Source organism: Herpailurus yagouaroundi, unplaced genomic scaffold (assembly GCF_014898765.1).
Source record: "Herpailurus yagouaroundi ecotype Mexico unplaced genomic scaffold, PumYag 67375, whole genome shotgun sequence".
Lineage (NCBI taxonomy): Eukaryota > Metazoa > Chordata > Mammalia > Carnivora > Felidae > Herpailurus > Herpailurus yagouaroundi.
In genome coordinates, this window is record NW_024420192.1 from 325,921 (window position 1) to 353,020 (window position 27,100).

The 27,100-nt window shown below is 37.4% G+C and overlaps 1 long non-coding RNA gene across 10 annotated transcripts; it reads right to left on the reverse strand.

Moving 5' to 3' along the window:
- Positions 1–306: 306 nt before the first annotated feature.
- On the reverse strand, positions 307–27,066 carry LOC121024911 (uncharacterized). Of its 10 annotated transcripts, none has more exons than XR_005787852.1 (8): positions 20,246–27,066; positions 18,682–18,774; positions 17,549–17,709; positions 12,519–12,715; positions 11,872–12,012; positions 10,274–10,480; positions 8,988–9,117; positions 307–7,614 (listed from the first exon to the last, which is right to left on the reverse strand). It is a non-coding gene; the product is annotated as an uncharacterized LOC121024911 (long non-coding RNA). The 10 variants fall into 10 exon arrangements; XR_005787850.1 differs by having other exon boundaries at positions 11,872–12,049; XR_005787851.1 differs by lacking the exon at positions 17,549–17,709 and having other exon boundaries at positions 11,872–12,049.
- Positions 27,067–27,100: the final 34 nt, after the last annotated feature.

Genomic DNA, 27,100 nt, shown 5'->3' on the forward strand with positions numbered 1-27,100 from the left:
ATTGGGACTGTAACTTCTTTAATTATAGTGATTTCCTGCACAAATACATCCTACTTCCCACATCCTTACAAAAAGTTTTGTTATACCTTACTCCTATACCACCCTGTACCTTAATAATTTTTTGCTTCTCACATTTTTTTAATTGGGTTTCTACTTGTCAGTGTCGCTGACCAAAGCAACTGAAGGAATAAAGAAATGAGACCTCAAACCATGTATGTAAACTGGGTAATTAAGGTAATAAAAAAAAGGAGATTACTAGCGTACCTAGGAACAGTGAGGTAGAACTTGTCACATCAAAATACAAAATTTTCAAAACAGTACATTTTATTTCACATTAAACAACACATTCCCCAATTTGTCTCAGTTGTGACATGTCGATAGCTTTAGATTGCTTTTGGTGGTCACCCATGTTGAGCAAGATTTTTCAATCTTCAAAACACTCAAAAATCAAAGATTCTGCATTTTCACATCAGTTCACAAGTCAAAGTGTATCTTCCCATTTATTGGAACATTTGGCATAGATTCCCTTTTAGGCAGAAGGGTACAGATGAAGCCATTTCCTTTAAAAATGTATTTGTTCATAATTTCATTTATGCCATAAAAATTCAGATGATAGTATGTTCTTATTCTTATCAATAGCAGTAGTCTTAGGATGTCAGGAACTGTGAAAGGAAGGCTTTTAGTTACTTTCTCCTGTCTAATTTCCAATAATGTACTCCCCGACCCCAACTTGAAAATATGGGTGTTACAGAATCCATCTGATACCACAGTATTAAAGGCCAAACAGTATTTCAGATATATCTGATGCCCAAATAAAAATGTACAAAGCGAAAACTAGAAACATCACACCCAATTTGTCTTCAACTTTGTTCCCTCCACCAATTATCTTTTGCCATTCACCTATTTCCTTCTTCATTTACAGATGTAAACTAAAAGTTATATAAATTACTGTGAACAATAAAGTCCTCCTCTTTTGCAGTGAATGTTGACTTTAAAACTACCTTCTGATGGAGGTTACATTGATTTAATTAACAAATCCCATAATTATCTAACTCAAGGTTTAGTTGATAACTAGCTCAAAATTGTTTCTCAAAGACTTACAGAAATTAGTGGGGGACAAAGTACCATGTCTTCATCGCAATAAGGACTACTGATCGGAATTGCATTAAACTAAAAAAAGCAATCCCCTAGTTAGACTTGGAGGTAGTAATGTTTTTAAAACCAATACCAAACACAGGCAGGCTGCCCTTAGAAACTGGTTTGACCTTTTCTTTCACTCTTCCTCCTATCCCACCCTCTGTGAGTGATTTAAAAATAGAAAAGGTCAAAACCCAGTTGGGCCTAGATTGAGGATTGTTGTTGATTCCCTCCAATTTTTGCCAATTACTTCCAATTTCTATTATTCTGAAATTTTAAACATGGTAAAATTGTTAAGCTATTTTAATTAACTGATATTATTCCACTATTAAGAAGTCCTTTCTTGAACATGTTTTGATGGTGAGATTTCTAAAGGTTAAGTTGAGATACTATTGCAAAAGAGAAATCATGTCTCCATCTCCAATTATGTTATGTATTTCAAAGAGATCTATTTAGGCAGCACATATTTGTCAGAATGTAAAAATGTAAACAATTAAAAACAGACAAAACTGGTAAATGCATTTTAAAACCAATTGTGGCTAGAGTATAAGTGTTTCCCCAATGCTGGTACCAATGAAACTGGAATTTGGGAATTAGTTGTTTGTCATCCCTCCTTCTGTCCAGCAGCGGTCACAGTCATTTTTCATTAGGGATGGGCCAGGAAAAATAAAGTGCCTATTATAAAGAAAGTTCCTGCAACTTAAAGAGCAAGCTCAATAGAAAACCCTGCTTATTGTAGTGGCCAGAGTGGTAGAAGAAACATGGAACAGCAATTAAAACCCACAACATTATTTACGGACTATGCCAAGCCCCTAACCAGAAAATGGGCCAAAAGAAAGCTTTAAAAGTTCTCTAGGAAAGCATTTATTTTTTGTTTTTGTTTTGTTTTTTTCATGTCTCTCGGGCTATCTGGGAACATAGCAAAGAGCCTTATACATAATAGGCATTCAAATGTACTTGTAGAATGAATAAATGAAGAAATGAACAGTAATCTCTTATATTCTAGTCTCAAAGCTAACTAAAAAGTATCTTTCAGTCAAGATCTTTTTTTGTTTTCTGTCTAGCAATTAACACAATGCCTTGAAATAGACACTTCCATTTAAAGAAGAATTTCATTCCTTTTTGTTTTGTTTTGTTTGTTTTTGTTTTGTCCTATTGCATCTCCAAGACAAAATAAGTGCCTTTCTTACCAGATCTGTTCCAATTTAACATCACCTTCCTCAAAGTTTGTATAAATGAAAAGTTCTCTCTTATTCCCACTCTATAAAACATGCCAAAGAGAAGGTGATCATTTGTTCTCAGTGTCTTACTATCACAGCTGCTCAATAAACTGAAAGAACTGCAGTCTCTTATTAAATTAGTTCCTATGTTTCTACCATAAACTAGTGAGATTAAAGTACATTTTGGTATAGGTCCTTTAAGTCTCTTCATTCTCTGCATTTGAGAACATTATACAGGGTAAATAAATTTTTACAAAATACAGAAAATCTAGAAAAAAATCTGTACTGCTCAAGTGGCTTCCTGACTCTATGCCAGGCCAATAAGCAAATATTTTTAAAACCAGTTGTTTTATCTTATTTCTCATCTTAAACCATCCATCTATAATCAAAACAGAATGTTAAAGTAATGAATTAAAGGACAAACCCTAAGCTCCCTTATTATCAGTCTTCTGGCTTCAAACTAGGTCAATGAGCAAGTGAAAATTAGAAAGAATTAGGAAAAGTCTTCATTTAACATTAAAAGAATCATGCCTTATTTTTCTATTTTTTTTTAATCTCTAAGGCATGTCGATAGGTTTTCTGGACCAGGCCAACTCAACTAATTTATCTAGCATAATACTGTCCAGAAAACAGGCACTCAAATATCTACTTAAAAATCAATGATGTTTTCTTATCTTCATCTATAATCTGTATTCTGATGCCCTTTTGACTTAGCCATGTCACTTCTCTTAGGACCTAGAATGATGTATTCCACATAAAAGATGCTCTAGTTTATCATATGAATCTAAAATCAAACCTGAGCCATTTAATTTTAAGCCAGGCAGGGTGGATCTCATTCACCTCCACCTTCAGCATTCAACATTTTAAAGACTGATAAAGCACTATAACATCTTCTTTTTTAAAAACATTTCCCATCTCTTCAGTCTAGCTAGAGAGCAAGGACACCCTCTGATTCAGATATTATCTTTCCACAGAGTTCAGCATTTAGCATACTTCCTGGCACAATTCCATTTTTCCCATGTTTTTATTAAATAAGCTTAGTAGTGGTTAACTTTTAGTCTGGATCTCACTTATTTCCTTATTTCTCACTGGATTTCCTTATTTCTTCCTATGAACACCTCATAAGAATAAAATCATTTTTATATCCTAAGGCATGGCATAGTTCTAAGCCTCATAGAAAGTAATCATTCATTAAGCCAAGTTATTTCCTTATATCTGTATAGAATAGCAGGCTTGTAAATTTACACAGATCTCTGTTGTAAGTTCAATAATAATGATAACTTCTGCATCCCCGTTTGTTGTCTCCACAGATAAGACAGAGTAAATAATCAATGTTAATTCAGCAGATATTGCTTATACATATATGGCAGTTTAAGACTTATAAATTGATTTTATACATTATCTGCTGCTACCCAGGACACAATAAAGATGGTTTATCTTCACATCCCTAATGCCTAGCAAGGAGACTGGCACGTAATAGACAATTATTAACCAGTTTTGCATTTACCAGATATTTAATCCTTTGCATATTATATTCAGAGTTTTTAATAGTTAAGAACTCTTCCTCAGATTTTTCCAACTTTTTTCATAATATAATAAGTCTGATATAATTTTATAAGCCCAGTACTCAGCACCAAATCAGAAAATCAGTAGTTACACTTATATGATGCTTTAGAGTTCCCAAAATGCTGACACATGTATCGGCTTATTCTCAGCTGTAAGCACAATGAAATGATAAATCTTTGTATCTCTTTAATGCCTATAATAGTGAGTCCACATAGTAAGTAACTGATATTCATTCATTCATTCAACAAGTATTTAAACCCTCAGTTTCTATAACTATTTATATTACCTTTGTCATAGTGGATGTCAGGAACACAATGAGAATTTTCTGGAGACAATGCCTATCTCACAGAAAGTTTTATTCACACAGAAAACAGCTAATGTCTTGTATTTATATAGCACTTTAGAAAGTGCAAGTGCAATCTCAATCATTACATTTACCTGTTACCTGGTAAAATATACTGGTGATAATTTAATTTGACATCACCATTAAAGTCTTGATTGATTAAAACAAGCAATATCCAATTCTTTACATCTAAATAGTCTAGGACATAAGCCCCCCTCTTATTACTTGGAAGCATTATCTTAGATTTCAGAGTACCCAAAATATACCTGGCCCATAAAAGGCAAATAATATTCATAAACATGTAACACACTGGTATCTATACAGTGCTTTAGTTTACAAAGTACTTTAATATGCACCTCATAATCTGACATTTTTAATTCCCTACTGAGGACACTGTTTTCCCTTTGACATCTGTAGCACTTAGCATGGTATGTGACATGTTATAAGTTTTCACAATAGCTTAATCCCTTGTGTTTGCAGTATATTTTATGCTTTAAAAGCAGCTTCCATGTGTTTGCTTTTCTGCTACCTGGAATACTGTACTTTTACTTAAAATTACCAGAGCAGCGGAAACATGATGGCCACAAATATATGAATTATTCATTTATCAAACAATTCCTAATATCTTCATAGTATTACATACTTCTGACAAAGTACTTTATTCAGGCTTCTTTTAATCTTTGTATTCACAGTGTCTAGTAGAATGTACAGTAGAATGTACATACTGTGTAGTCAATATTCATTCATCAACTCTGAAACTCATAAATCTTTAAGTGCTTTACAGTTTACAAAGCACATTCACATATTTTTCTTCAGGTCACCTGGATGTAATAGTAAATAATTATTGCATCCTTAAGTGTCTAGCTCAGGGACAGGCACACACAAGTATTATTCAGCACACAGTCCCTGGTATGTACATCAGGGATGATAGTATGGCCCACAGACCAAATCTACTTGGTTCACATGCTAACAGTAGTTTTTCTTTGTAAAGGGTTAATTTTAAAAAATGTGTCAGAGACCATATGGCTCACAAAACCTAAAATATTTACCATCTGACCCTTTACAGAAAGGGTGTAATGACCCCTGATTTACATAATGCTTCACAACTGACAGTACACTTTAAATGTCAGCTGTGCATGGCTGCTGATATACTATTAATGAGAATGCCTTGCACTTTTTTCTCTGCTTTACAATGCTTTCACATATATTCTCAATTGTTTAAATTTTTTTCTCTCATGGGGGGGAATCAAGGAAAGGATTAAACCTGCTAAGTAAATAGTCCCAAGTTCTCTCACCTTTAAACCTTGAGGTGGGTATTAAACCCAGGAGCAGTACTGGCACAGTCTACCAAATTATTAGGCCACTACTATGAGCAGGGAGTTCAAACTGCCTCCTTGGGGCCTCACTCTGTCCCAGGACCAATCATCTGTTTTTTAACCATCACTAGGAATCCCAAACCCCAGGAATCCTGCTCACCCAAGCTCAAAGAAGTAAGGTGTTTCTGGCTAGTGCTTCAACAGTCTGGCACATCTGGGTATTTCTTGTCTAATTCTTCTCACTGGCCTGGAACATCTCTTCACATTTTCTCTAAATAGCCTAGCACCTTTTTTCCCACAACAGCCTGATGCTTGCCTTTGCTCATCAGCCTATAGCTCCTAAAGAAAAAGGACAACTGAAATACAATGTTACCTATATGTCTCTCTCATGTGAATTGGAGGCAAAGACAAATGGAAATTTAAAAACCAAACAATAAATGGCCCAAAACTGTGATAAAAATTGGCTTAAGACTGGACCAAGCATAATATTGCCAATGTAAAGATATGTTTCCTTAAGGTAATGGCAACATCTAAAAGGGCATCTCAAAAAAGTGGGCTTAAATGGAAACATAAGAACTGTCAAGGGAGAACTGAAAATGTCCAAGAGTAGGAAGGATGGCAATAGAAAAAAGCTGGGGTTTAGCGTTCTCATCTTGGGATTTCCTTTGGTCTTGGGGCTTCTATCCTTCTTGGATTCTGTGTCATGTGCTTCTAGCTTCCCACCTAATTTAGCCTTGAGATAGATTTCTCTCTTTGACCTTCTGTCCATCTAGAGGCTGGAGTCCTGGGTCTTTATGTGTGTCTGGGGCCTTCCATCCTTGGATCTTAGATCTTCAAGCTAAAGTTTTTATATCAGGTCTTAGACATGGTGTCTTATGTCTCAGGCTTTCGATGGGTCCCCATTCTTAGGCCTTCAGTCTCCTACTCTGGGTCTTTGGACTTCTATCTAACTCAAGTCTTGAACTTTCCATCCAACTCAGTCAGGTCTTCTATCCAACAAGGGCCACCTTTTTACATCATGGTTGTCAGGACTTTAGATGGTCTCAAGCCTGAAGTTTCCACCTATCTTGAGACAGGTTTTCCATTTTTGTCTTTAGGTCTCAAGTCTCAAACCATCTGTCTTTTACTTTTGGCCTTCTCTCCATTATGGGCCTTCCACTTTCTGTCCATCATAGGTCCTGGGTCATCTCACAGGGTGTCCTGGCATAACGAACAGCTCTGCAATGTGTATTTTGATAGTTGACACACTGTACCTATTGGGAAGGGGTTAGGAAGCCCCTTTGTCACAAAGACACACACATGATCATACAAATGCACAAAAATATGCAAGGATAGAGGACTGCATAAAGTCAAAGAGGGGGAATCACAGACTCACAAAGAGGCTGAAATACTCAAAGGTGAGTAGAAGGGGAAAAGCAGAGAAGAAACAAGAAAACAGAGATGAATGCTGAAATGGAAAAATCACAAAGAGCAAGGAGACACTGAGACAGAGCAGAAAAAAAAAACAGAGAAAAAGAGACACTGAGACAGAGCAGGAAAAAAAAACAGAGAGAAAAAGAGACACTGAGACAAAGCAGGACAAAATAGAGAGAAAATGGCCCAAGAGACACAGAAATTTGAGATAATGAGTAGAAAAAGTAGAAGGGAAGGCAGAATGAGAAAAAGGTGAAATGTGAAACCAATAAGAAGGGTAAGGGAAGACAAAAAATCAGAGTTCACAACAGAACAAGAAGAGAGGTATAGGCAGAACAAGAAATGAACAAAAAGCACACATCATGTGACACAGAGACACAAAAGGAAGAACAGTGAAAGAAGAGCCAGATCTAGGAGAACAAAGAGAATCACTAACAAAATGAAAAAACTGGAGAGAGACATCCAAGACAAGGCACAGACAACTCTTAGGAACAAGAAAATGAGACAAAGATACACAGAGAAGAAACTAACAAGAGAATCATGGAATGGCTGAGACACACTTTAGACAGAGAAGGAAAACCAAAGAGATTCAAGAAAAAAATAGACAAAGAAATACACACTTATGAGTGAAAGAGGTAAGCAAAGGTAGACATTCAGAGGAAGAGGGTAAGAAGTAAAGACAAGATAAAGTAAGGGGCACAACAGGAATATGAGAAGCATCACAAAAAGAAGACAACAAAAGAAAACCAAAAAGTGCATTAATAATTAATATAAGCTATCATCAGTACCAATACTGCTTATATTACTAACAATAATTATTATAACAACCACCACCAATATAGATGTTTTCTATTTACAAATTTTTACCTTACAAATTTCTTACATAGAATCAAAACATGCCAACTCTGCCTCCCACTAGACGGTATTAATGGTCACCTGTATCGTGTCAAATGAACTTACAAAACTTCTTGGGTTGCCTTTTACTTACCATGTGCCAGACACTGTACTAAACACTTTACATACATGATTTCACTTAAGCCTCACATACGAGTCTAACCACAAACTAAATTGCCAAAGCCATACACCTATTGAGTAGCAGAAGATTTAAACAAAATGTGTACCTTTTAATATCCTGTTTCAATTGTTTACAAGGATTTTCAAAAGAGCCAAATAAGATGCCACAAATGAGTGAATATTATGATAAAGGGCCCTTAGAGAGCATCTAGTCAATCCCCTCACTTTATTTCATCACCTTTCCCCATCCCTTTAAAAAACTGACTTCATTTTCATACCCTTCCCAATTATAATGGCAACTTCAGGGACTGGGCTTCCTTTAACACTAAATCTTAACTGCAGTAGATGCTTTCACAAGAGAAGGTGAGAAAGAACCATGGAGGAAAAAAAAAAACATTTCAGAAAAAAAAAACTTTTTTTTGTTTTAGGCTTCTATAGTTTACATCTCTAAGAGTATCAAGGCATTTATGCGGTGAAGATAAGAAGAGACAAGGTGAGGGGCACCTGGGTGGCGCAGTCGGTTAAGCGTCCGACTTCAGCCAGGTCACGATCTCGTGGTCCGTGAGTTCGAGCCCCGCATCAGGCTCTGGGCTGATGGCTCAGAGCCTGGAGCCTGTTTCTGATTCTGTATCTCCCTCTCTCTCTGCTCCTCCCCCGTTCATGCTCTGTCTCTCTCTGCCCCAAAAATAAATAAACGTTGAAAAAAAAAATTTTTTTTAAATAAATAAATAAATAAATAAATAAAAAAGAAGAGACAAGGTGAGACTCAATTACTCTGACACAACTGTATGCAGACTGTAATATCTTTGAATTGCTTCAGTGAACCTAGTTGGTAATACAGGTTATTGGTTATCCTCGGAACTCACTTTTGGCACCCCCTGCACGTTAAACCATCATACTTCATCCTATACAAACCTGGAACAAACAACTATTAGCTTTAAAGTGATCCTCACAGGACTATTAACACTAATGACTTACTTCATTCTGCTGTTCTAAAATGTTAGCATGCCAGGCATGTTGATCTTCCTTTGATGTGTTCAAATTTCTTGCTCTCTGCATTGTTTTGGGGATACAATGATTTGGCAGATAAGAAGAGAACAATCAGGAGCTACAAAAAATGAGAGGGAAACAATGTAAATGCCATAAAGAAGTATTAATTGAGTACTAGGCAAGAGTTATGGGAAAATTCAAATTAATGAGCTATAGAAACGGGTCTCTACAAAGCTTAGAAACATAAAGTTGAGGTTTTTATGTCTTTAGAGATAAAACTAACACACGTTCTTCATTCAACAGAATAGGAAACTATGGCAAAAATAGGAAACTATCTTGCCTAATAACACTCACTGAATCACTGCAAACACCATCAATCCCAGTCTTATTCTTTTGGTTGAATAATCTGTACAAAATCTATATAATCAGGGCTTACTACTTACTGATCCTTACCTCCATCTCCCAACCTACATCCCCCTAATCAGCTTCTCTTATCACCAACCTAGAGTATGCAGGGTCCTGGTTCTTTAGACCCTACATCCTAGATGTGTGGCGACAGATAACTGTGCCATTTCTGGTCAGGTTCCATCAACCAGCAAATACAGCATAAAAAGATACAGCTCCTATGTATCTTTGCAAACAGTTTGTTTTGCATTTTATCTCAAAGACAGCCCAAGGCATCTTGAAATATGTAAATGATTGTCAAGATTCCCCAATAGGGCCTCAAGAAAGACTCTGGGGACCAAAGGGTCCAAAATGATGATATGCCATGATAAATGGTGCAGATGCAGCAGTTGTTTCCCATGCTCTCCTTAAAGAAAGAATTTAGGGGAGCCTGGGTGGCTCAGTAGGTTAAACATCCAACTTTGGCTCAGGTCATGTTCTTGCGGCTGGTGAGTTCAAGACCCGCATCGGCCTCCATGCCTATAGCCTGCCTCGGATTCTGTGTCTCCCTCTCTCTCTGTCCCTCCCCTGCTCGCACTCTGTCTCTCTCTCTCTCTAAAAAATAAACATTTAAAAAAAAAGAACAATTTAACTATAAGCCTCTACCACACACTAGTCCTACCCTAAACATCCTAACTCATGCAGCCTACTACTGTCTTCACATTATTTTCAACCATCTCACACCCAGTTGCTTCCCAGGTTAGTTAGGAAGCTGTTTTGACCAAAACATACACAGTTGATAATAATGGAAAAAATCTTAATGGAAAACTAAGTGCAACGTAAAACAAGATCAAAATTAAAAGCTACTTATGCTTTTAGGGACAACTTACCCACCTCTGATGTGTGGCGGTTGTTGTGAGACTTCCTACCTGGGCTCAGGAAAGAATCTTGGTAAAGCCTCCTAGCCTAGGGTTGTTGCCCAGTGATAGTGAGCTTTTCCCCTGGAGGATCCTCATGCCCCATCTCCACCTAGGGATCGTCAAAGGGAATGGGTCACTAACACTGTAGAGCAACAAGCCTATTCTTCAGAGGAAGATCTGGAGAAGAGATAAAAGAAAAATAAGTTACTGAAATGCAGAACACTGGAAAAGTCTGTCCCAATTAGCAATTAGTCATTAAATTAAACCTTGTCTGCCTTTTTCTTCAGATGGATTGAGGGGTGAAAATTTAAAACTGTGAAGCACTCCATATCCTACCTACCAGCCTAACAACATGCAAATGCTTCTATTCATTCCAGTTCCATTCCTTGCATTTCCCTTCATCTCCAAGAGCAATTTAAAACTGAGTAACTACCCAAATTCCCATACCGTGCTTTATTCTACAGTATCCATTGATGAGCATTTCTCTAGGGTGTATTATTAATACCTTGTTATTCTCATCATAAAATAGGATGGGCTTCAAGAAATCAAGGGCTTGAAAGTAAGAGAGGTAAGGTTTTCTCAACCAAGTGAGCCATCGAGTCACTTAGAAAAACTCCCATGTGATCTGACTCTGAGTTCTTTAAGAATTCTTCACATTGCCTCAGGCTTTTATAAAGCACTATTTTAAGAACTGAGCAATCTACCTCAATCAAAGTGCCTCTCCATCTAGTTTTATATAGCATTTCCATCTTTTAATTTTTATATCAAGTATTAACATACTGTAACAATGCCAAGGTAAACAAAACTGTTTTCTACTCAATCCACATAGTACATTTTCTTGAACAGCTCATATAAATGGGGCACCACCAGAATCCCAGGATATTCAGAGAAATCAATAATGGTTACAGGCATATAAAACACCTGTTATAACAACATCTAAGCATATCTATGCAAAAGGAAAAACAAGATACGGAAAGCTAGGAATCCAGTAAATAGCTTACACAGGCCCTTGGATCTCTGTTATTCTACCTTTCAGCAATTTTATGGTTCTTCAAATTAACAAATTCTCAACTTTTTAAAACAAGGGAATGACAGTGGCAATGGAATTGGGACTGCCAAAACAGGGCTAGGACACATATCAAGTTGGTACTATGCATCAACAAATACTCAACACTTACCTACTAGTCTGTCAAAGGAATGTGGAAATTTCAATTTCAAGGCTTGCTAATCAGAATGGATAGGTTTGTTCTATCTTTCCTACTAAGTAGCTATGATATGCAAAAAGAAGTGATTTATTGTTTTGCGTCTCTCATTCTTTGTTTTTGAAATGGGGATCAAGTATGCTTGCCCTTATAGACCTCACTGGAGCTTAGCTCTGGAGGGATAAATGAAATAATAGGCCACACTCATCTGTAAAGTCAAAATATGTGTATATGACCAAAAAAAATGTAGGAATTGATTTAAAAAAAAAAACTGGCTCATGTTCTGTTTTAAAAGCAGAGCTGCAAGAAGTTAAAGTCCATAAAGCCAAAGACAGAATTCCCATAATGATGAGCTCCCCAAACTACCTTTTTTTTTTTCCAGGTGGCCTGCAAGCCATCATCTTAGATTATTTGGAGTTTATCCAGATTCTCAAAAGGAAAGATCTGCTGAATGTGAAGCTGCTTAGAGCTACTTGCAGTCCTCAGGTTTCACATGCTCAGAACGTCCTTGAGAAGAAAGACAGGACTCAGGAAGACACCAAAACTGTTGAGAAATCCAACAATAAAAACAAAGCACTTTGTATGGTATGGTGTGGAAAGCACCAGGTATGGCTTCCAGATTCCTGATCAGGAATTACTATATGATAAGTACCTTTATATCAATATCAAACAAATTAGTATGTAAAAGATCACTTATTCAGCTCTACTCCCTAGATAAGATATCCAGTGAAACCAAACCAGTGTTCTATGATGTTCTTTCTCAATATGAGCAGAATAGGCGAATAGGCTTCAAAATCTCTTGGCAACATCCTTTCCCATCCTTAAGATTAGATACTTTATCCCCTAATACAGGCCTCCAGTTAAACATGGCAATTCATGTATATCTATACATATTTATTCTGCTCCTTCTTGAAACCCCATTAATGATGGTAAATGGGCATTCCATGTACAAGTAAATTTACTCAAAGAATTTTTAAATTAATGGATTGAAATACAAATTCATTTATACACACCCCAGTTAAGATACCTAAAAGGAAATGACTAGTCCAATCTCTCCAGATCTCTGATCCACTCTGAACCATATTTACTGAGTATGGCTACATTAGACCAAAGCCTTCTAGTTTTGTTTTTACACTGATGACATGTTCAAGAAGCATTCCCTTTCCATCAAAGGGAAGCTAAAGCCAGAGAAAGTGATTACATTTTGGAACTGGTAAAAAAGAAAAAAGCAAAACAAAAAAAAAAAACATATTTTAGGATTCAATACTCATTGACAAGAATTTTAAGACTCTCAATCTGTCATCTCATAGCTCAACAAAACGTCAACGTACTTTAGACCTAAAACCCTAGTGTCATAGCCTGCCAACTGGTTCAAGTACTCCAACACTAGCCAAGTCACAGAATCATCACAGCTAGAAGGGGTATTATTGATCATGTAATTGGACATTTTCATTCCCTAAATAAGGAAACTGGGAGCCCTGGAGATGAAATTCCATCAATGTTATACAACTAGTTAGTAGGTGGCCAAGTGGTACTTAAACCCAGGTTATCTCTCAATTCAGAGGTCTTTTGCCTGTGGGGTATGAGCAAGGATACTCAGGGGTATAGGAGACTTCTACAAAATTTTTTACCACATTTATATTTCACCATAAAAATAGTCTAGATCATTTAGATGACTACCTTTAAATGGAAAAATTCCAGTGCCAAATTAGTGGCAAGTGGTACTACTTTTGTTGCCTGGAGTTTAAAGAAAAGGACAGAGGAAATCAATATATAAATGAGTATTGTGCCAAATGAAAGACAAATAGCACTGCTATGTGCTATAACAAGATTTTGCAGCAGCTTGAAAAGGGTAATAATTTGGTTAGGGGTATTAACAGCACATGAGAGAAAAGACATGCCATGCTGCAAAGAAGCAATACGATAATAGTAACATTTTCACATTTTAGTAGCCATTTATATACTATTACTTTGTATACTTGCTGTGTTTTACAGTTTTATTATCGATCTAAGCACAAAGACTTTACTCTTATTTTTTTCATGCTCTTTAGCTTAAAAATTATTTCCATGAACTCAGAAGGGGCATATGAATTTTTTAAAGAAAAGTTTAATCAAATAGAGCAAAATGATAATTGTAGAATCTAAGTGGTGAGTATATTGGTGTTCACTAAACAAATTTTTCAACTTTTCTGAAAATGTTCATAATAAATGTTGGAGGGGAAAGAGGAAAAAATTGAGACAAGAGCTCCCTACTGTCAAACTTGTACAGATTTCAGAAACAGTGTCTCAAATATCTAACATAAAATATAAAAATTATGCCCAATACAAATTAACATGTTACTACTCCATATGCAATACAAGTGACACATCAATCAGAACACTTAAAAATTAGCACACCAATTAGCTTGAACAAAATTCAGTAAAATTACAATGTTGAAAATTGCATTTGGGTTACAAATTGCCAGGAAAAAAATCTACTCGTTGGGTCTTATGTAGGTACTTTGGAGAGCTAGCTGGAGGTCACTAAATGGATTTTCTCTACCTCACATAGGAACATATCCTTCTCTTCCCTCCCCGCCTCTAGTGTTCTCAAGGTACTATAGCTAATCACAAAAAAAAATACTGAGAAAATAAATGCATACCCAAGAAACAGATTACCTAACTTTATTAGAGTAATTTAACCTGAAAATGAGGTGCAAAATGTGGAAATTGGGATAGAGCCTAGTTGTTAAGAAAGGTTTGTTTCTGCAACCTATTGTAAGTTTCAAAACTTAGAGAAATATTTAGGGTAGAACAGTCATAATTAATTTCAGAAACTTGTAATCAACCTATAGCTAAACTCTCCCTAAACTCAACCATAGAGGCAACTGTCAATGTACTCACCTACCCTAACATGAACATTAAAAAAAAAAAAAAAAAAAAAAAAAAAAAAAAATCTAACCAAGCCAGGCTGTTGGAGTAGAAAGTAACAGATAATGCACGAGAGGAGACTATAATGATTCATGGGATAATGGGCTATAGTTGGAAATCTCTGTATAAACCCATGTTCAGCTGAAACTAGAGATTATTACACATATAAATACTAATAGATATGTACATATACATGAGTTAATATGCATATATATATATATATATATCTTTTTGCTCTTATCAATTCAGAAGGTATAGAAGCAATAACACCCCAGTAGCAATGAGCACACATAGCACCCACATCTCAATTTCTAATACTGCTCTCCAATAAAAAGAATAGAACTCATTGGAGAAATGGTAGATTCTGGGATGAGAGACATACACATGAGCCTGCAGCATCTTGTAGTGCCAGAAAGAGCTCAAACAAAAAACAAAAACTCACAAGGATGGGGTTATATTCAAGGAACCAACTGAAAGAACTCCCACTGGCCAAAGCTGAAACAATATGAACCAAAATAAGTAATAGTGAATCATTATCCAGCATATAAAATAAATATTCATGAGTCCATATTGGTATATGTGAACTATTTTTTTTTTATTTTTTTTCAACGTTTATTTATTTTTGGGACAGAGAGAGACAGAGCATGAACAGGGGAGGGGCAGAGAGAGAGGGAGACACAGAATCGGAAACAGGCTCCAGGCTCTGAGCCATCAGCCCAGAGCCCGACGCGGGGCTCGAACTCACGGACCGCGAGATCGTGACCTGGCTGAAGTCGGACGCTTAACCGACTGCGCCACCCAGGCGCCCCGAACTATTAAATAAATACATAAACTGGAGGAGAAAATATACATTTTCTATGCAGAAGAATTCCAAATAATTTATGTAGATACTTGACCATCAAAGAGGTGGAGCAAAACTCCCCATTCTTTAAGCATATAGTGAGTTCCTTTCAAATACACTATGATAAGGGAAAAAGTAATTTTTTTTAATGTTTATTTATTTTGTGAGAGAGAGCGTATGTGAGTGAGAGTGTGAGCATGAGTAGGAGAGAGGCAGAGACAGAGGGAGAGAATCACAAGCAGGTTTCGCACTCAGCACCAAGCCCAATGTGGGGCTCAATCCCATGACCTTGAGATCAAGACCTGAGCCAATATCAAAAGTCAGATGTTCAACCAACTGAGCCACCCAGGAGCCTCAGGGAAAAAATAATTTTATATGTTAAGTGGAGAAACTTGGCAAACAGTACCTTAGCCAAGTGATAAGGATCAATATCAACAATGATACGTCATATTGATAGTATGTACTCAAGAAGTAAAAATGGCAATCTATTTCTGTAGTCTTCCACCCAAAAACTCATGCTGAGTCTTGTCATGAGAAGAACATCAGACAAATCCAATAAAGGGACATTTTACAGAATACTTGACCGTTAGTCCTCAAAATTGTCAAGGCTATCAAAAAATAAAGTCTGAGAAATTATCATAACTAAGAGGAGCCTAAGGAAGACATGACTACTAGATAAAATGTGGTATCTTGGATGGGATCCTGTAACATTAAAAAAGCATTAAAGAAAAACTGAGGAAATGTAAATAAAGTATGGACTTTAGTTAATAATAATGTAGCAATACTGGTTCACTAATTGTGACAAATGTATCACAGCACTATAACATGTTAATAGTAAGGAAAAATGGGTGTGGGGTATACAGAAACTCCCTCTGTACTATCTTCAAAACCATTCTGTAAACCTCTAAAATAAGCAAGTTTTTTTTTCTTTTAAATCTTCCAACCAGATGCTGAAGGCTTAAAAATCGCAGGGTTTTTGTTTTGTTTTATTTATTTTTTAATATGAAATTTGTTGTCAAATTGGTTTCCATACAACATGTTTTTTTTAAAGCAAGTGCAAAATGGACCTGAGAACTGGTAATTCTGTGTTCCAGATTTTGCTCCAGTAGGTATCATCATTGTTGGCAAATCTGGCCTAAAGACTTGCTTTTTCTTTTCTGTTTATAAGGATTTAATTGTACTTAGTTTTAAAGTTGAAACATATGAGGCCCAAATATGAAGAATCCACAATGTCAAAGTTATTAAAATTAGCAATTAAACTCTTGTTCTTGTTCATCAGACTTTATGGAAGGACCCAGTCAATCCATTACAAAACGAAGGCAGTGAGTTATAGACAGTTTTCAGTCAGGGAAACATGTAAGGCTAAAAAATTCTAATGGTATATAGATCATAGAATAATTGCATACCAATGCTAAACAATGGCAAGCATACTAACGAACAAAAAATATAGTATGCCATAAGTTTTCAAAGCTATGAATTAAAATAACCTAGGTATTTGGTAATGAGTCCAGTAATGTAAAAATAGAGTATGACAAAAGTTTTCACCCCTATGGATAAGGTAACCTAGAAATTTTATGAGACATGGTAATGTACACTGATCTCCCAGCAATATCCTTACTTCCAAACTGTTACAAACATTCAGTTACATATTTTATGCAATAAGAAAGTATTACTTGGATCTGCTGCATAGCCTCTAACATTTCTGGGGAAACTAGAATAGCATTCTAGTTGGTCAAACAAAATAATAAGTCTACCCAACATCTAAGAAATCTAGCACTGGCCAAATTTAAAATTTGCTTCAATCTCTCATCCTATCATGAAGAAATCAAAAGCTCATTTCCAACGTAGTCATCAGAATGAAGGATAGAGTTCTTCAACAAATTCATTTGCACAGGGAGCACAAGGAGCCTAACATTCGATGTCTCAGTACTCTAATTTGGAGAGATCAAGGAAAAGCAATCCAGTAAAACCTAAATCACCAATAAAAAGTCAACATAATATCATCAATATAATGATATATAACTGTGCATGGCCATTGAAGTTTAACTTGTTAAATTCATTGGGTCAGCTAAGTCTCAAACAAATACTTAAGATTCAACTTGAGTTGGATTTTGAGGGAAACCAGTGTTAAGTGCCATTTGTCTATGCCAAAACTATGGTACTGAGAATATCAAGCTTTCTTCCAATCCAATCTGCAAGGCTTGAGACAGAGGAAGGCATTAGCTCTGTTTAACCATACACCATCAATACTCTGTCACCAACCAAGTTTATAAGGTTTGGGGGAACAGTTACCTCAGTTCAGATATCAATTTTCTTCTCTTTAATATGGTAAATTCCCAGAACACTTTCACAAATAAGAACATTTTAGCAGACACCACAGATTAACTTTTTAAATTATTTACTTCAAGTCAAACTCCCATGCAGGTGTACATTTGCTAACCAGGGCCGATATCCTGAAAAAAAATTATGAATGCTTAATCATAGCAGCCCTAGGTCTTATGTTTTCCTACAATTTAGGGAGGTGGTTAGAGAAATGGGTAGATAAGTTGTAGAAAGTTAGAAAAACTAAAGGGGTATTTGGGAAAAGATGCACAAAACAAGGATCAGAAAACTTCCTCCAATCCTATATATTAAGGTTCTATAAGAAAGAAAGTCAGAAATGAAATCACAATAACCACTTAGAGAAATGCCCCCAAAAAACCTTAAGTGCCTTCCAATTTTGCAAATGACAAAATGTCATTTTCAGGGATTGAGACATTCGATTCAAGTCTCTGTCTTAATTTATCAGCCATCCCTAGACTGAAGTTGAGACAGATGGTGATTTTATCCAAGGACCAGGACCAAAGGCTAGATGTTCCTATTCCCACTTCTGAACTTTTTCATAAATTTGCCAGCATCTCATTCCTTCTGTCCCCAAACTCATGAAAAAAGTGACTCTATCTAAGAAAACATGTGCTTCATTAAAATACACTTGCAAAAAGCAAGAAATACTGAAGTTGTGTCTGTAAGCCTTTAGCCTACATATCCCGAGTAAACTGATCAAAGTGCTCCCTAGTCATACTTTGCATTTTCCTCTTGCCATCACTTTGCTCAATAAGAGTGTTTCTTTCACTCTTCTTCCTCTGTGCCCCACAGAACTTCCCAACATGTTTATGCTACTCATCAAATTGCCCAACAGCATAATTATTTGCTCATTTTAGCATCCTTGTTGACAGGAATTGTATCTATGGTTTTGTTATTTATTCCAGTGTATAACCCAATAAGTATGTTGAGTTAACACAAAGATTATATCAATTTTGAAGATGCCCACATTTTCAGAGCATCCCATTTTATAAATGCTAGAGACTTTATTTCAAGCAATGAATTGAAATATAATATAATTAATTATACTATAACTATAATATAATATAATATCCAAGATTCACCTTTGGATGCTGTCTAGTGCAGGCTTCAATCCACTTAAAATTGATCCATCCTTCCTCTTCAGTGGGGGTATAGAACCAGCTCAGAATTGATCCCTTTAAAACAAATTCCAATAAATATTTATAGTTGTATATCAATGTTGAATAATTTTATTAGCAACAAAAAAAGGTCTCAAGCATAGACCAGTGTTTCTCAAATTGGGGTGATAAGAACCCTGGGGGTTTGTGGATATATTCTCAGGGATCCCCAAATCCTACATAAATTATATAAAACATCATATACCTTTAATAAAGATATTTTAAAATTGGAAAATACGTTTACATTTCAAATAACCTTGTTAAGTCACTGTTTCTCAAAACATATATTCTTTAGGATCTCAAGAAATTTTGTTCCTTTAAAACGCATTTTATCCTGACTAATTACTTCAGTTTGAAAAACATGGCATAGACCACATTTCCAAGGTGGCTCAGAATCATTTGTATACTACTACCAGTCAGACTGGGGGATGTCTTTAGGCATCGGTGGAAAACAAGCCATGAGGAACTATGGATAGGAATTAAAATGAGCAGTAAGAGAAGCTCCACTCATTAGTATGGTTCTTCTTGCTCCTGCCAGGATGCATGGGTATGCACAAAAGTTTCGAATTTGATGTTAATATTTTTTTTCAGCTGGACCTTTTTCAGTTTGTTTCATACCAGGGAGGCTAAGCTTTTTAGCTTATCAAAACATCTGCTGAGAAAAGGGGAAGGGGAAATGGTATATTTAACTTCATAAAAGTGGGCAATGTCATGGTTTTCTTATAAAACTTACATTTCTCCATTGCCTTCTTGCAAAGAAGGTTCTACAAATATCTCAAACTAAAAAGGCATCACTACTCTCATGTTTTGGGGCAGAGATAGAATAAAAAGGTACAAAATGCCAACGTATCAGATTTATACCCCCAATCCCTGAACCTTGAAAAGTTCAAGCTTATAATGAGATTTGACAATCAACAATTCCCCAGCCTTGGCATATAGCCAAACACAACAAGCTAGGTCTTGTCTCTTTAATCACTTTTCATACCTCTAAAAGAGGTAAAAACAAAATGACACTAAAATAAACCAACTGGACTACACATATGGCTGCAATATTAATCATATCGTAGACCAAAGAGAAAAAGTAAACCCACCTCCCTCTTTAAGTTGATCCAACTAACTTCAAAGCCTAGTGGGCTCCCTTTTTAAAACTGTAACTTACAATTCACACCACACAGCACTTGATTATCATTCCCTAAAGGTATTTCAAGTGTGCTTATATTAGCTTCCCAGAAATACAACCATCGCAGAAATGAGATTATATAGGACTACATCATTTCTACCCCTCACTTCAGTGTAAACTAGCATAGAGTGGGGTATACAATATTTCTGTTGGTTAACTCATATGGTGATATATATATATATTATATATATAATTGCAGATGAGACAGGAACAAGGAAGGAGACCCTCTGACTTTTCTACGACTAGCATTTAAGAGAAAGAAAATAGAACATGGAAAAGATTACTTAATAGCTACAAAGTAGTACTTACAGTATTCTAAAGAGCCAGAGACTCTTCTTACAGCTGTCCAAGGAGCTAGTAGTGCATACTGCACCCTGAGCTGGGCCGATCTTTTGACATCCTTGTCAGAGGAATAGTATCCTTTTTCAGTGATTACAAAGAACTGCTGTTGTGACCACTAGTTATTTGCTTCAGGAGTTCCATATTAAACACTTATCTGCCACACCCTGCACACTAGAGACTAGGATATTATTCATTTTACCAAGCAGCTGTTGAAATTCATGTCCAGAAGAATGATTAGATCTTGGCTTATTTTTCAATCTAAAACAGGGAAATTGGACCCATCATTTCTAATCCCTCACTTCAGTGTAGTGCTTCAGGCTAGTTTAAATTAGCAGATTTAAATAGTGTGCATTTTATTTATGTAATAGATTAATCAAGTAAGATGAATTATGGTTTTCAAAAGTGCCTCAGCATATGTTCTCTCATTTCATTCTTTTACAGCAATCTTCTTGAAATAAGTAAGGGGTGGTAGATGCTTCAGATGAAGAAATTTAAGGATTAGAATGTTTAGGTAGTTTTTCTAAAAGTGAACAGTGGTAAAGCCCAAATAAATAATGGGTTTTAAAATGGTGGTAGAACCCAAAGATATTGGTCTTAAGAGTTCCACTCTAGAAGTCTTTTGGGAATACCAAAATAGCAAGAGTCACAGTGGTCTATCCACAGACCCAGCACCCTTAGTAAAATGAGAGACACTGGTCATCAGGTACATGGTATAAATGGGTTTTTGGACCTCAAAATTCAATGACCAGGTTTACAATTCCACCTTGCAAACAGTATTTTTTTTTTAATTGTACGCTGGCAACTGGCACAGTACAATAGCAATATACAAGAGGAGAAGCGAAATTCTTGGCCAGGCAATCTGCTCTGGAAAGAAGAATACACACACAATGCTAATCTTTCTTCCTGGGGAGACAATTTTCAACTGATACTTATACTGGAAATCTAAAATAAAAGGTGGCAATCTTTTCTAGGCCTGACTTGCCTTGAGCATTTTGCTCAGTGAAGCAGTAACAGAAATGGTCAGGGATGGTTCCTATCCCAGAATGTAACAACTGGAATTGGGATTATTAACAAATGCAGACAAAGGAGTGAAGGTCCATCCACCTAATTCAGGCCTGCTTTGGGTAGTCAACACTGCACAAACACATCAAAATGGTAGGAAAATCTTGGGCTGATGACCTGAAAAAATGGGACAATCAGTACTGTGTTAATAACACAGAAGAGACTTTGGGTACTCAGCATTACTCAGAAGCAATGCAAAGAAGTGGAGGGGTCCATGTCTGATGGGAGGGACCAAGGATAGTGCAACTGAGGCATTACAGCAATACAAAGTGAGTAATGCAATGACATCTGGGATTGTTAATGTTTTAAATCCAAGAGAAAGGGCCTTGCCCAGTCAACATTCCCCAGCAATAATGCAAAAGGGGCAGGGTGGCGTTGGGAGGGAAAAAGGAACACAATCTTATTTAGTGGCCCAATACATGAACACCTGAAATTGTGAGAATGGTGCTTATGCACCTTGGATGGGTCCAAGGGTGAGCAAGGGGTGGGAAGAGGGAAGGAAGGGGAAGATCATGACTACTTGGAATTTTATACATAGAAGCAATACAAAAGGAGAGGGAGTATGGGGTACTATTTGATGGACAAGTTCACAGCATACTGCCATGTTTATACTTTATTATGCCAAGGGAAATTGGGGCTGGGAGTGTTTGCCTAACAAGGCCAGGGAGGAAAAACCCATTGCTAATTGCCATTGTGCCCACTAATAGTCCCACTAATTGCCATTGTGCCCACTAATAGTTTAATAACTCTAAACTAATAGAGTTTTGTGTGGTCAGCAACCCCTGCATTAATGCAAAGGGGGTTTAAGGGAATGTTATCCTAAATTTAACAGAAGGGAACATAGACAATTGCACATTGACAGTCCAAGAAAGGGGCCTTAGTACCCCTGATGTATACAAAGCGGGTACAGAGGTCCCATCATTGCTAGTGGTGCACATTAATTGTCCAAGAGCTGAGGTCATGATAGCACTCCTCAGCAGCAATCCAAAGATAGTGGTAAATGCATAGGGCGTCCTTTCACACTACACAAATCCACAGACACATACAAGTCTGTACAATTATAATCTCAAGAGAAGAGCTCATTTATTGTTAACACACCCCTGATACAAAGGGGGTTTGAGGGAATGCAACCCTAGTCCAACAGAAAAGATGGACAATTGCAATTATGCACATTAGAGTCTAAAAGAAAGGGCATTAGGTAAATAACATCTCCTTACTCCAAAGCAAAGAGGGGTTCTAGTATAAGACACACTTAGCAAACTGCATTTATGCACATGAACTTTTCAAGTGAAGAGTCTTAAGTAGTGGACACTACCTGCTGAACCTGGTAAGGAAGTAGGCAGGATCCTTACTGAGTGCACAAAATAGGAAAAAAATGCAATTGCACATATTACCACTCCAAAAGAGGGCCTTGGTTGATCAGTACACACTGCTGTACTGCAAAGGGAAGCTGAGGGTGTATAACTACTTCAATTATGAATATTAATGGTTTACTAGAAAGAACTTGGGGAGAAAACAGTATCCCCTGCAGCAGTGCAAAGCAGATACGTTAGTTTTGAAAGTGATAGGGTTGTGCAAACTACAATTCTGCACATTAACCATCCAAATGTAAATGTCACAGCAGTGGGCACCACCTACTGGAAGGCATAGAAGTAGGGGTGGAGGATGTCCTCATCTAGTGCACAAGAACCCAGACTAATGCAATTATGCACATTAACAGGATAAGTTAGGGATCAGCAACCCTAGCATACAGCAAATGACATACAACAGAGTAGGATGAACTAAGTTGCAATTATGTACATTAATGTCCAACAGACATGGTATGATCAACTAAAACCATGTATCTTGTACAGATACAAGGATCTTAAAATAATGGGCACTCCTTGCTAAAGATAAAGGGAGTGGGGAGAGGGGTGTCCTTATTTGGTGTACAGAAAAATGTACAAATGCAATTATGCATAATCACAAGGCATGAAAAAAAGGTCTTAATGATCAGTACCCCTTCTGGGGTCTGAGAAGGTAGTATCTTATTCAAACAGGATGAGCCTGTGCAATTATGCACATTAATGTCCATGGTGCATGGCTGTGGTCAATTACAATTGTCTTCCTTGACTGCTCAACAGTCTTGTACAGGGCATGGTCTTGTACAGTGGGCACTCCCTGCTTGAAGATACAGGGAGTGGAGAGAGGTTTTCTTCTCTAGTACATAAGAACCCAGATAAATATAACATGCATCTTAACAGGCCATGAAACGGAACCTTATGGGTCAGAATTCCCTGCAGTACTTCAAAGGGAGTGTAAAGGGGAAGAATCCCAATGTAATGGTCATTATGCACATTAACAGTTTGAGAAAGGGGCCTTAAATGGAAAGTACCCCATAAAGTAAAGCTTAGAGGCTGTGAAAAGACTCAGGGACCCAAGTTAACTCAAAGGACAGTGGACAACCAATACTACACACATCCAGAGTCCCAAGAGAAAGGCTTTAAGGTGGTCAGTCATTTCTGCTTCAGTAATTGCAGGAGTCTTGAACTAAAAGGTACAGTTGTGGACAACTGAGTATGCACAAGACAACAAAGGCTGTGCACATTAACTGCATTAGTGTGTAAAACCTTAAGTAGTAGGCACCTCTTGCTGGAATATAAATAGTATGGGGAGAATCCTTATCTAGGTATAAGAGTGAATTTAAGTATGCACATTAACAGTCCAAGAGAGTGACTCTTGGCTAGTCAGAAGCCCCCACAGTAATGTAAATTGGGCAAGGAAATGAGATCCCATTCTAACATAAGGGACCATTGGTTACTGTAATTATGCACATTTAAACTATAAAGGAGAAGCAGTTATAGTTGGTCAGCACGCCTGACACAGAGAAGGTGTGATGGGGATGGGATCCCCAATTTGGGGATGTGCAATCTGGCACATTAACTGTCCAAAAGAAGGACCTTAGGTGGTTAGTACCCCCTGCTATAATACTAAGAAATAAAGATATTAGCTTATCAAGAGGATATATGCACATTTAGAGTCCTAAGAAAAATACTTTGAGATACTAACATCCCCTGATGCAATACAAAAAGGGTGGGAAATTAGTTAAAAGTGAAGGACCATAAACACTGGAATTTTGCTACAAATAATCCCCCCAAAAAATAACTAAAGTAATTAATACAGAGAGTACGGGGGACTTAAATGAATGACAGTGTGGTCAATTACCATGGTTCACTTTATTGTAGTACAAAGGTCTTGAATAAAGGGCATTCACTGCTGAATACAAGGGAAGTTAGTGAAATCTTATCTACTGCAGAGAAAGATGAACAAATGCAATTATGCACATTAACAATGCAAAAAAAAGGGGGTTTTGGTATTCAGCACCCCTTACTATAATGCTAACAGGGGGTCAGAGAATGAGATACACCTGAACAGTCTCCAGTACCTTCTGTGGTAATGCAAAGGGAGTTAAGTTGCAGGGCGAGGGGCAAGGGATGAAATCATAGAGCATAAAAACTGTCCCAAGCACCCTCTCTGATAATGTACAAGGAGTTGGAAGGCATGAGATCTGAGACTAAGAAAAGGGACCAAATCTGCATTTGAGCACATTCATAGTACCAAGTGCCCTCAGCAGTAACCCAAAGTTTGAAGGGCATGGATCTCAGAGTAGGAGAAAGGACCACACCTGCAACAGCGCCCTTTAATGGTCCCAAAAAACCTTCCCCAAGTATTGCAAAGGGAGTACAAGAGAATGGGATCCTAGACTAACAGAAGGGACCACAGCTGCAGTTAGCACCTTAACAGTCCCAGATGCCTTTCTAGGTAATGTAAAGGGGCTGGGAAGTCATGGGTCCTAAATTACAAAAGTGACACAGCTGCAATGAAGCACTTTAACAGTTCCAAGTACCCTCTGCTATAATGCAAAGACAGTAGGAGGGCATGGAAAAGTATATGAACAGAAGGAACCACAGCTAAAATTAAGTACTTTATAAGTTCCAAATACACTCCCAGATAATGTAAAAAGGAGATGATGGGCATGGGATCCTACAAAACAGAAGGTACCACAGCTGCAACAGAGCATGCGAAAGGCCCAAGTACGCCCTGCTGTAATGCAAATAGAGATGGAGGTGTGGGATCCTAATCAGAAGGGAACAGTGGCTGCAATTAAGCACCTTTCAGTACCAAATCTGATCCCAGGTAATATAAAGGGAAGAGGTGGTCATGACCAGCAAAATGGGCCACACCTGTATGTAATGCACATTTACAGTCCCAAGCACTATCTGCTATAATGCAACGGGAGTTGGAGGACATCGGATCCTAGACTAACAAAAGAGACCCGCAGCTGCAAATGAGTACTTTAAAAGTCCCCCAAATCCTCCCAGATAATGTAAAGGGAGTAGAAGGGGATGGGATCCTAAATCAACAAAAGTGACTACACCAGGAATTAAGTACTTTAACAGCCCCAAGTATCCAATGCTATAATGCAAAAGAGTAGGAGGGCATGGGAAACTAGACACACAAAAGGGACCACAGCTCCAATAGAGCATTTAAACAGTCCCAAATACATTCTCAGGTAATGCAAAGTGAGTTGGAGAACATGGGATCCTAGACTAACAGAAGGGACCAGGGCTGCAATTAAGCCATTAAAAGTCCCAAATATCCTCTGCTATGATGGAAAGGGAGTTAGAGGGCATGGAATGCTAGACTAACAGAAGGGACCACAGCTGCACATGAGCATATTAATTGTCCCAAATCTGTTACTAGGAAATGGAAAACCAGTTGGAAGGGACTGGAAACTAGATTAACAGAAGGGACAACAACTGTAATTAATAAGCATGTTAACATTCCCAAATCTGCTCCCGGTAATGTAAAGGGGGAAGGACAAGAGATCCTAGACTAACAGAGGGGACCCCACCTGCAGTTAAGCACTTTAACAATCCCAAGTACCATCTGTTGTAATGCAAAGAGAATAGGAGGGCATGGGAAACTATACTAATTTAATTATGTGGTCTCTTTTAACAGTCCCAAAAATCCTCTCAGGTAAACAGAGTAGGAGGGGATGGGACCCTGGAATTACAGAAGGGACTACAACAGCAATTAAGCACTTTAACAATCCCAAGGACCCTCTGTTATAACGTAAAGATAATAGGAGGGCATGGGAAACTACTAACAGAAGAGACAACAGCTGCAGTTAAGCAACTTAGAGTCCCAAATACACTCCCAGGTAACACAAAGGCAGTTGGAGGGCTTGGGATACTAGACTAACAGAAGGGACCACAGCTACAGTTAAACCCACTAACAGCCCCAATGACCTCTGCTGTAATGCACAGGGAGTTGGACAACATTGGGATCCTATAACAGAAGGGACCAGAGATGCAATTAAGCATTTTTTAGTCCCAAATACCATCTGATAATACAAAGGTAATACAAAGGATCCTAAACTACTGGGACCACAGCTAAAATTAAACATATTAAGAGTCCCAAGTAGCCTCTGCTGTATGCAGAAGGAGTTGGAGGACATGGGACCCCAGACTAACCAAAGGGACCACAATTGCAAATGAGCACATTACTAGTCCCAAATCCACTCCCAGGTAATGCAGTGAGTAGCAAGGGATAGGACCCTAGACTAAGAAAAGGGACCACAGCTGCAACTCAGCACTTTAACAGTCCCAAAGATAATACAAAGGGAGTTGAAAGATATGAGATCCTAAACTAACAGACAGGACCATGACTACAATTAAGCACCTGAAAGGTCTGAAGTACCCTCTGCTGTAATGCAAA